The 8,220-nt window shown below is 40.3% G+C and overlaps 1 long non-coding RNA gene across 1 annotated transcript; it reads left to right on the forward strand.

Moving 5' to 3' along the window:
* The first annotated feature begins 1,097 nt into the window (after positions 1–1,097).
* Positions 1,098–7,515, forward strand: LOC133239224 (uncharacterized). Its single transcript, XR_009733764.1, has 2 exons — positions 1,098–2,562; positions 3,641–7,515. It is a non-coding gene; the product is annotated as an uncharacterized LOC133239224 (long non-coding RNA).
* Positions 7,516–8,220: the final 705 nt, after the last annotated feature.

Consider the following 8,220-nt stretch of genomic DNA (forward strand, 5'->3'; position numbering starts at 1 on the left):
TATTACTTTATATATCACAAAGCACTTTGTCATCCAATATCAACTCAGTGCTTTGCACACAGTATGTAATCGTAAAAACAAATCCCAGGTGCTTTCTAATGTCATTTTATTTTCTGTTCAAATAACAGAATATTTAGAGAGGTGGTAAATATTCAATTTCTTTTCTTCTTCATTTTTAAGACTTTTCTAGGTCAGCTCTTCTAATTTTGACACTTTAAGTGAAAATTCAAATTATAACACATTCTCAAATAACCTTGTTTTATTATTTCTGGAACCCTTCCAATTAAAATGTGTAAACTACAACCTGGGGTTTGATTTGATTATTTTTAACCGGAAATTATATAACTTTCTTGTTTATGTGGCTGGGAAGTGAAAATTTGGGCTGTAAGATTCAATTAAGACGAGTCATTTTATAAAAGATTTGGCAATGTTCTTTCCCTGAATGATGCTTCAGTAAAACTGCTTCACAAGCAATGAACACAGAAGACTGATTTGGTTGTTGAAAAGTGAATAACTGGAGAAGGAAATGGCAACCCACTCCAGTACCTTTGCCCGGAAAATCCTATGGACAGAGAAGCCCAGTAGGCTACATACAGTCCATGGGGTTGCAAAGAGTTGGACACTACTGAGTGATTTCACTTAAAAAAAAAAAAAAGAAAGAAAAGTGAATAAAATCTGTATCAAATTGCTCCAAAAAAAAAAAAAACAAAACCAAAAAACCCACTGTAATACCTTATATTACACCCAACCTTCTTTAAACATTAGTTTCCGTATTTTTGTTTCTATAATAATAGTAATATTCTGTGTTTACACATTATCAGCTCATTACATATTTCAAACAAATAAAAATGGTTTCAACTGAGATTCTGAATCCAATACATACACAATTAAGCATTAAAAAATAATTTTAACTACTAGGACATGTTTATCAACTTACATCTGTTCCTGTTTCACTCGATGACAAAACTTATAGGGCACTCTGTGAAAGAACTAACTCTAATATACGTACACCACCTGGAATTATTGTTGCATTTTCTGAAGCTTTTAGCAATTAAAGCTATTTATCTTGAGGTATAATTCTGGTGTCCCGTGTTTCATCATAACTGCGCAGCAGCAACTTTCAACAATTCTGAGTACTTTAAATATTAACCTGTTTTCTCATACCGGTCATTTTAAAAGAATGCTTTCGGTAAAAATGTCACAAGCATGTTATCCAAATTTAAACGTTAAAAGAAAACCACCAGGTGACTCATCATGCGATCTTTCCCTCTTAAACTTACTAGTTTGCTTGTATTTGGGATGTTAAAAAAAAATTCTACATGTCCTAGATATTTTCGAGGATCAAAGTCTACTGTTGAGTAAGATGGGTCGGCAGAGAACAATCCTGTGGTTTATTCTGAGAGCTCCTTGGTGAGGAGCATGTCGGCCTCTAGGGAAACAGGCTCCAGAGGGGGCGGCAGTTCGGGGCTGCACTCTGGAGCGTACCCAGCTTGGCCGCCTCATAAGTCCCCAGGGCTTCCCACTTCTCTCTCTTCTAGCCTCCCGCTCGCCCTTTCCTCTCTGGCCAGTCACTGCACTACCCACTCAGCTCCTGGGCAGCAGGGCGTTACCGGAACAAAATCCCGGCACACAAAGTGCTGGGTAGGAAGCGTGTCCCCACCCTGCCAAGAGGAGCGACCCCTCTAGGAAAAACTTCCGTGCGTGCTAAATCGCTTCAGTCCCATCGGACTCCTTGGGATTCCCACAGACTATAGCCAGCTAGGCTCCTCTGTCCATAGGATTCTCCAGGCAAGAATGTTGGAGTGGGCTGCCATGCCCTTCTCCAGGGGATCTTCCCCAGCCAGGGATCAAACCCGGCTCTCTTATTAAATCTGCTTTGGAAGCCGGGATTTTTTACTACTACCACCTGGGAAGCTAGAAAAACTTGGCGGCAAGTTAATGGGAATCGCAGAGGCGCAGTTTCTAGGACCGTTTAGGACATCCTGCTGCCCAGCGATCTCATCCTTTGTCCTTTGACTGACTTCCTTGAAGTTCCAAACTCTGAGTGCTTTGCGAGCAACTCTTGACTTGATCATCGCGATTCCCTCACTGATGGCAGCCATGATAACTGCATCCGGGTGTTTCGAAGAGCCGCACGCACATTCCCCCGGAACTGACGCGAGCGCGGAGGGATCGCGTTCGGCTGAGAGGGGCTGAGGTGAAGAGACTGCCGGGAGCGGGCGCGGTAGGGAAGCTGTTTGTGGAAGCTGTTTGTGGCCGGGAAAGGTTGGGGACTTGGTGACAACCTACTGCCTGTAATACAAGTCACGTGTCTGGCATTGTGCTTAACACCAGCATTGCCATACCACTTAATGGCTTCTTCAACAACAGTCCCAGGAGAAAGAAATATTACCGTTTCCATTTTATATACGAGGAGGCTAAGAGAGGGGAAGTGATTTAAGATCATAGAGCTAGTATTCAGTGAAGCTGGTCTAACTCCATCAGTTTGGCTGCAGGACCTGTGTTTGAAATCTCTCGTGCTTCCCTTTTAAAAAGTTCAAACCCCGGGTGCTTGTTATCCTGGTAAGCCGCTTCTGCAAGTGCTATTCACCCTCAGCTCAGCGTCCTGTTGCCGTTGAAGTGGGGCCAAGTCACAGCTCTTGTGCATTTTACTGTGGGCAGGAAGCTGAATGTATGCTCGGGTCACCATCACTCTCCCAATGACCTCGGGTTTCGCTTGGTCTCGTATCCTTGGCCCTACACTTGACCTCACAGCGCAGGGTAACTGAGGAAACTCACACTGGCTACTCACCTCAGGGAAACATTTTAACTCCTGTCAGGTACTCGTAAATTCAAGACTGTTAAAACAACTGGAGGTCACCATCACTGAATAGTCTCTGGCCTTGACAAAGGGCTGACAAGTGTTATATTGAACTTTACACCAAATCAACTATTTCTTCTGGTTTCCATTTGTTTAGACTGTAACTGAGAATCAATCCTTTGATCTTATGTCTACATTAACCAGCCCTCAAATAACAAAGTGTGAATAGCCACTAAGGTCACCATTATGCATAGAAAAAGGCACTAACAAATAATATAAAATTTAACAGTGATAATACTTGAAGAATGGCAATTCAATCATTTCATCTTTTTTATATTTTATTTCCGTATCTGCTATATTATTTCTATTAATATATACAAACTTAATATAGACAAATAATAAAACCTTTTTGATTCCCTGTTATTATAATGGAGACAAAGTTATGTTGTCACATTTTGACAAATGTCAGTCCTTGGTGGAAGTCACAGAGGGAATCCTCTTTTCTTGGAAGAGTGTTGAGGTTTTGTTGGGGTAAAATACAGTTTGGGTCAACAAACCTCACAGGAAAAAGGAGGCAAATGAGTAACAACTGCTGTTTTTCACACACCGTAGAACTTTTGTATAAAAATATACTACAACCAGAAGTTTTTCTTCTAAAGAAAAATGAGGGGAGGGAATTTGGGTTATTTAACATTTTGGAGAAGAAATGTAGGAAGCTATTTTTATTCTGCCTTCTTTGGGGTACAGATTTAAGCAATTTATCTTTTTCAGACTAAGCAAAATAAAAGACTTCGTTCTCTGTTCTCTCTCTAAATTCCATTTCCTAATATTGCTTTTTAGTGATCTCTAAAGCAGTGGCACAACAGGAAAGATGGTGGAAAGAAGAGAAAAATGAGAAAGAATCAGGGGAAGAAGAAAAGGTAGAGGAATAAAAGAAGAAGCTGATATTGGCATTGAGGTTACTTTGGAATTCCAAGGTGGCATGTAGCAACCGTCTCATCCAAGTCCTGGCACAAGCCCAGTTGCCCACCCAAAGGTAGATTCACATATATAGTATCTACACTCACACATTCAGCACCTACCGTGTTAACTCTGGCCAAAAATCACTCTGTACTCCTACAGATTAAACATATATTTTAACAAAACTGGACATTGTTGAACAACAAGAAATGTAAAATCCCATCATTTTCCCTGGTGCTCCCTCTTACCATACTATTTCATTCATGATCAATAGCCTAAATGGATACTGAACTGGAAGTTTTGCTTGTAGCATTATAGTGCAATAACTATGAAACACCAACGTGAGGTGCTGCCCAGATGCATGTTTTTGAAGGAAATATCTTTGTATTAGTCTGGGTCCTCTGTGGGATGGTTGTTATGATGAAATTAAATGTGCAAGATTTTATTAGAGGAAAACACTTGTGAGGGAGATTGGGGGAGGGAGCCTGGAAGAAGGGGAGGCTGGAAGAGCCATCAGACTGTGATGAACTCTGAAACTGAGTGAAGGAAAGAGGGAAGGAAGATTGGTGGAAGTATCCTAGACTTCTACACAATCTAAGGAAGATTTAGCAAGGCTGTTGAGAATCCTTAAGCCAAAATCACTGTCAGAGGAGTCCTAGGAAAGAGCCTGCCTCATTGTCTATGCTGCAGTCAGTCATTGGCTGGAGTAGCCCATGAGAAGCTTGGCTCTTAGTGCAAGAATCTAGGGCTTTCAGCTTCCAGGGCTTCTGGTCAATCTTGCTTCCTGTGTTTGGTCATCACAATCCAAGAACTGATTTTTCAGTGGTTGGAACTTTTCACCTGTTTCAGGCTTAAAAGAAGATTTTGAAAGAGAGGATTTCATGACAAGCAGTTTAGGAGAGAGCCATTGTTATGCTTTCCCTCTCCCCTTCAGGTCTGGTGAGTGAGGCTTCAGCGGCACTACTCAGAGAGCTTGGTATATGTCCCCTTGCTTTTGGGAAGTGTGGAGGTATATGACTGCATCTGGGAAATTGTAAGGGTGGGAGAAATGCATCAGTTAGAAGTTTTGGCACAGGAGCAAAGGAAGTTGTAGTCCCTCCCATCAGGACAGATGATGTTTGAGTGTTTCTCTTGCACTACATGTGGGCCATGTGAAAGGGAGAGCTTGCCTGGAGACTTTTTTACTCTCTCAAGAGGACTGTGTAGAAGGGATATGAGACTTCAACAGAGAGAATCTGTGTAGTGTGGATTATTAGAAAATCTAGAGCTGTAAATGGAGCAGTTAACTGGGGGGAGATAGAATACATTGCCCATTTAGGGTGATCAACTTGTCCAAGTTTGCCTAGAACTCTCCTTGTTTTAGTACCAAAAATCTTGAGTTCCAGGAACCCTTCAGTCCCAGGTAATTCAGGATGATTGGTCATTCTACATGTCATAGGAGGAGGTATAGTCAGAAGGCACCCTAGCAGGAAGCCTCCAAGACCCCAAAAAATTGCTCATGAGAGTAAGAGTCAAGTTGAAATATCAAGCAGGTCCAGAGTATGTGAAGCTAGCTTATGAACATGTTGGTGTTAAAGTGGATTTTATCAGAGGATAATCGGAAAATGACGCTGAAGTAGGATCTTCTCCCTTGTGGAGTGTGTAGTAGTCTGCTCGAACTGTGTAACAAAATACTGCAATTTGGCTGGCTTAAACCACAGAAATTAGTTTTCTCAGTTTTGGAGAAGGAGGCCAGAAGTTCAAGATCAGGGTTCTGGCTGTTGTGTTTCTGGTGAGAATTCTCTTCCTGGCTTGTAGATGTTCACCTTCTTGCTGTGTCTTCATATGGGCTTCCCTGAGTGTGTGTGTGTGTGTGTGTGTGTGTGTATGTATGTATGGAGAGAGAGATGTCTCTGGTGTCTCATCATATAAGGACACTAATCAGATCAGGGTCTCACTCTTATGACCTTGTTTTTATTGATTAATTGATGTGGCTGCAGTGGGTTTTTTAGTTGCAGCTCTCAAAATCTTTAGTTACAGCATGTGAACTTTTGGTTGCGGTATGTGGGATCTTAGTTCCCCGACCAGGGATTGAAATCACATCCTCCTCATTGGGCACACAGAGTCTTAGCCACTGGGTCACCAGGGAAGTTGCTTATGACCTTATTTAACTTTAGTGATTTCCTCAGAGGCCTCATCTCCAAATATGACAACACTGGGGGTTGGGGCTTCAACATATAAATTTTAGGAGGACACATTTATTTTATAACACAGAGATACATTTTTTAGTGAGGAGCATAAGAATATTAGGTCTGTTCCATGCCTCACACCCTTATGGAGAAGATACGCTATATAGTGTATCTGTACCTTTTTGTGAATGAAGGTCAACATTATATTTGGAAATCTTTTCTGACACTTTAAGAGCTCTTCAGACATTATTTTAATCTTGTCAAGGTAAAGCAGGACCCGCTCAGAGAACTGTTTTCTTCTGTCCTATAGAGCAAAGTGAGTCACAAGCTAATGCTAACACTACCTGATCTGTAGAGAAATTCACAACAGACTGTATATATGGTGATCAAGACTTGGACTAAACAGGGATTTAGCAAACCCTGGGCCTGTTCTGTGTGGTCCTGCTTGTATTTGTGAAATTTGACATTTTTTACAAAAGTTACACAGGAGGGAGAGAGTAAAAGAGAGAAAGAGAGAGAGAAAATGAGAGGCAGAGAATTGGACATCTGTGTTCATAGAATTGGATATTGGATGTCCATAACATTCTCTTGAGCCCCTCCAGGAAGTCTGGCTGTTTAATTCCTTAAGGGTTTTAGTAGTTGGTACAAGGCACAGCTGTGAGCACAGAGTAATGGAAGGCTCTAAAATAAAAGTTATTTAAACATGACATACATTTTTTTTTCTTTCAAGAAATCTGGATGAAATCAGGTTGGGGTTAGTATGATGATTCATGGGGTGAGGATTCCAGGCTCTTGCTGTCTTGTGGCCCACTGTGTGTGGCTTTCATTTTCCAAAGTCATTTCAGTGTCCAAGATGGCTTCTAGAACTCTGGCCATTCCAGTGAATAGGAAGGACAAAGGAAATCAAAAAGCACACCTTTTCTACTTAAGAACAATTCCCAAAAGTTGTATACAAGCTTTTGCAAGAGAAGCTGGGAGAGATAGCTTTTTTTTTTTTTAATTGAAAATTCTCTCACTCTAGAACAGAGGTCCCACTTGTTTTTATAAATACAATTTTATTAGAATACAGCCCTACACATTTTACCTATCGTCTGTGGCTACAGATTTTTAAACATATTATTAATGTAATTCACATGCCATACAATTGACTCATTTAAAATGTACAATTCAGTGACTTCTAGTCTAATCACAGAACCATGCATCTTGCACCACTTTAGAATATTTGCATCACCTTAAACAGAAACCCCACACCCTTTCGCTATTCTCCCTGAATCTCCCATCTCCCTTTCTCCTCCAAGACCTAAGCAACCAGTAATCTACTTTCTATCTCTATAGATTTGTCTATCTTAGACTTTTCATATAAACTGAATCATACAATATGCAGTCCTTTGTGACTGGCTTCTTTCACTTCGAATAATATTTTCAAGGTTCACCCTAGTCATAGCATGTATTAATGCCTCATTTCTTCTTGTGGTGAAATAATATTCCATTGTATCAATATGCTGAGTTATCCTTTCATCAGTTGATGGAAATTTGAGTTGTTTCTATCTTTTGACTATTGTGAATAAACCTATCTATAAACATTCATCTACAAGTTTTTGTGTTGATGTATGTTTTCAGTTCTCTTACTATATCTATCTCTTACTACTTCACCTTCACTTTTCACTTTCGTGCATTGGAGAAGGAAATGGCAACCCACTCCAGTGTTCTTGCCTGGAGAATCCCAGGGACGGGGAGCCTGGTGGGCTGCATCTCTGGGGTCGCACAGAGTCGGACACGACTGAAGCGACTTAGCAGCAGCAGCAACAGCAGGAGTGAAATTACTGACTAGTATGCCATTTGAGGAATGGCTAGATTATTTTCCAAAGTGGCTATACTGCTTTACATTCCCATCAGCAGTGTGTAAAGGTTTTGATTTTTCCACAGCCTTGTCATGCTTATTATCTTTTAAAAATTATAGTCAACCTAGTGGTTATGAAATGATATCTTACTGTGGCTTTGGTTTGCATTTCTATAGTAACTAAAGATATTAAGCATCTTCTTTCTCATGAGCTTATTGGCCATTTGCATGTTTGCTTTGGAGAAAAGTCTATACAGATCCTTTCTCCATTTTTCACTTAGATTATTTGTATTTTTGATATTGGATTGTAATAGTTCTTTATATATTATAGATATAAATGCCTTATCAGAAATATAATTTTCAGATCTTTTTTTCCAGTCTGCTGACTTTTTTTTTTTTAACTTTTTGGTGCCCTTTGAGTTACAAATATTTGTAATTTTGATGCTGATCAG

The sequence above is a fragment of the Bos javanicus genome, chromosome 26, assembly GCF_032452875.1.
Source record: "Bos javanicus breed banteng chromosome 26, ARS-OSU_banteng_1.0, whole genome shotgun sequence".
Classification (NCBI taxonomy): Eukaryota; Metazoa; Chordata; class Mammalia; order Artiodactyla; family Bovidae; genus Bos; species Bos javanicus.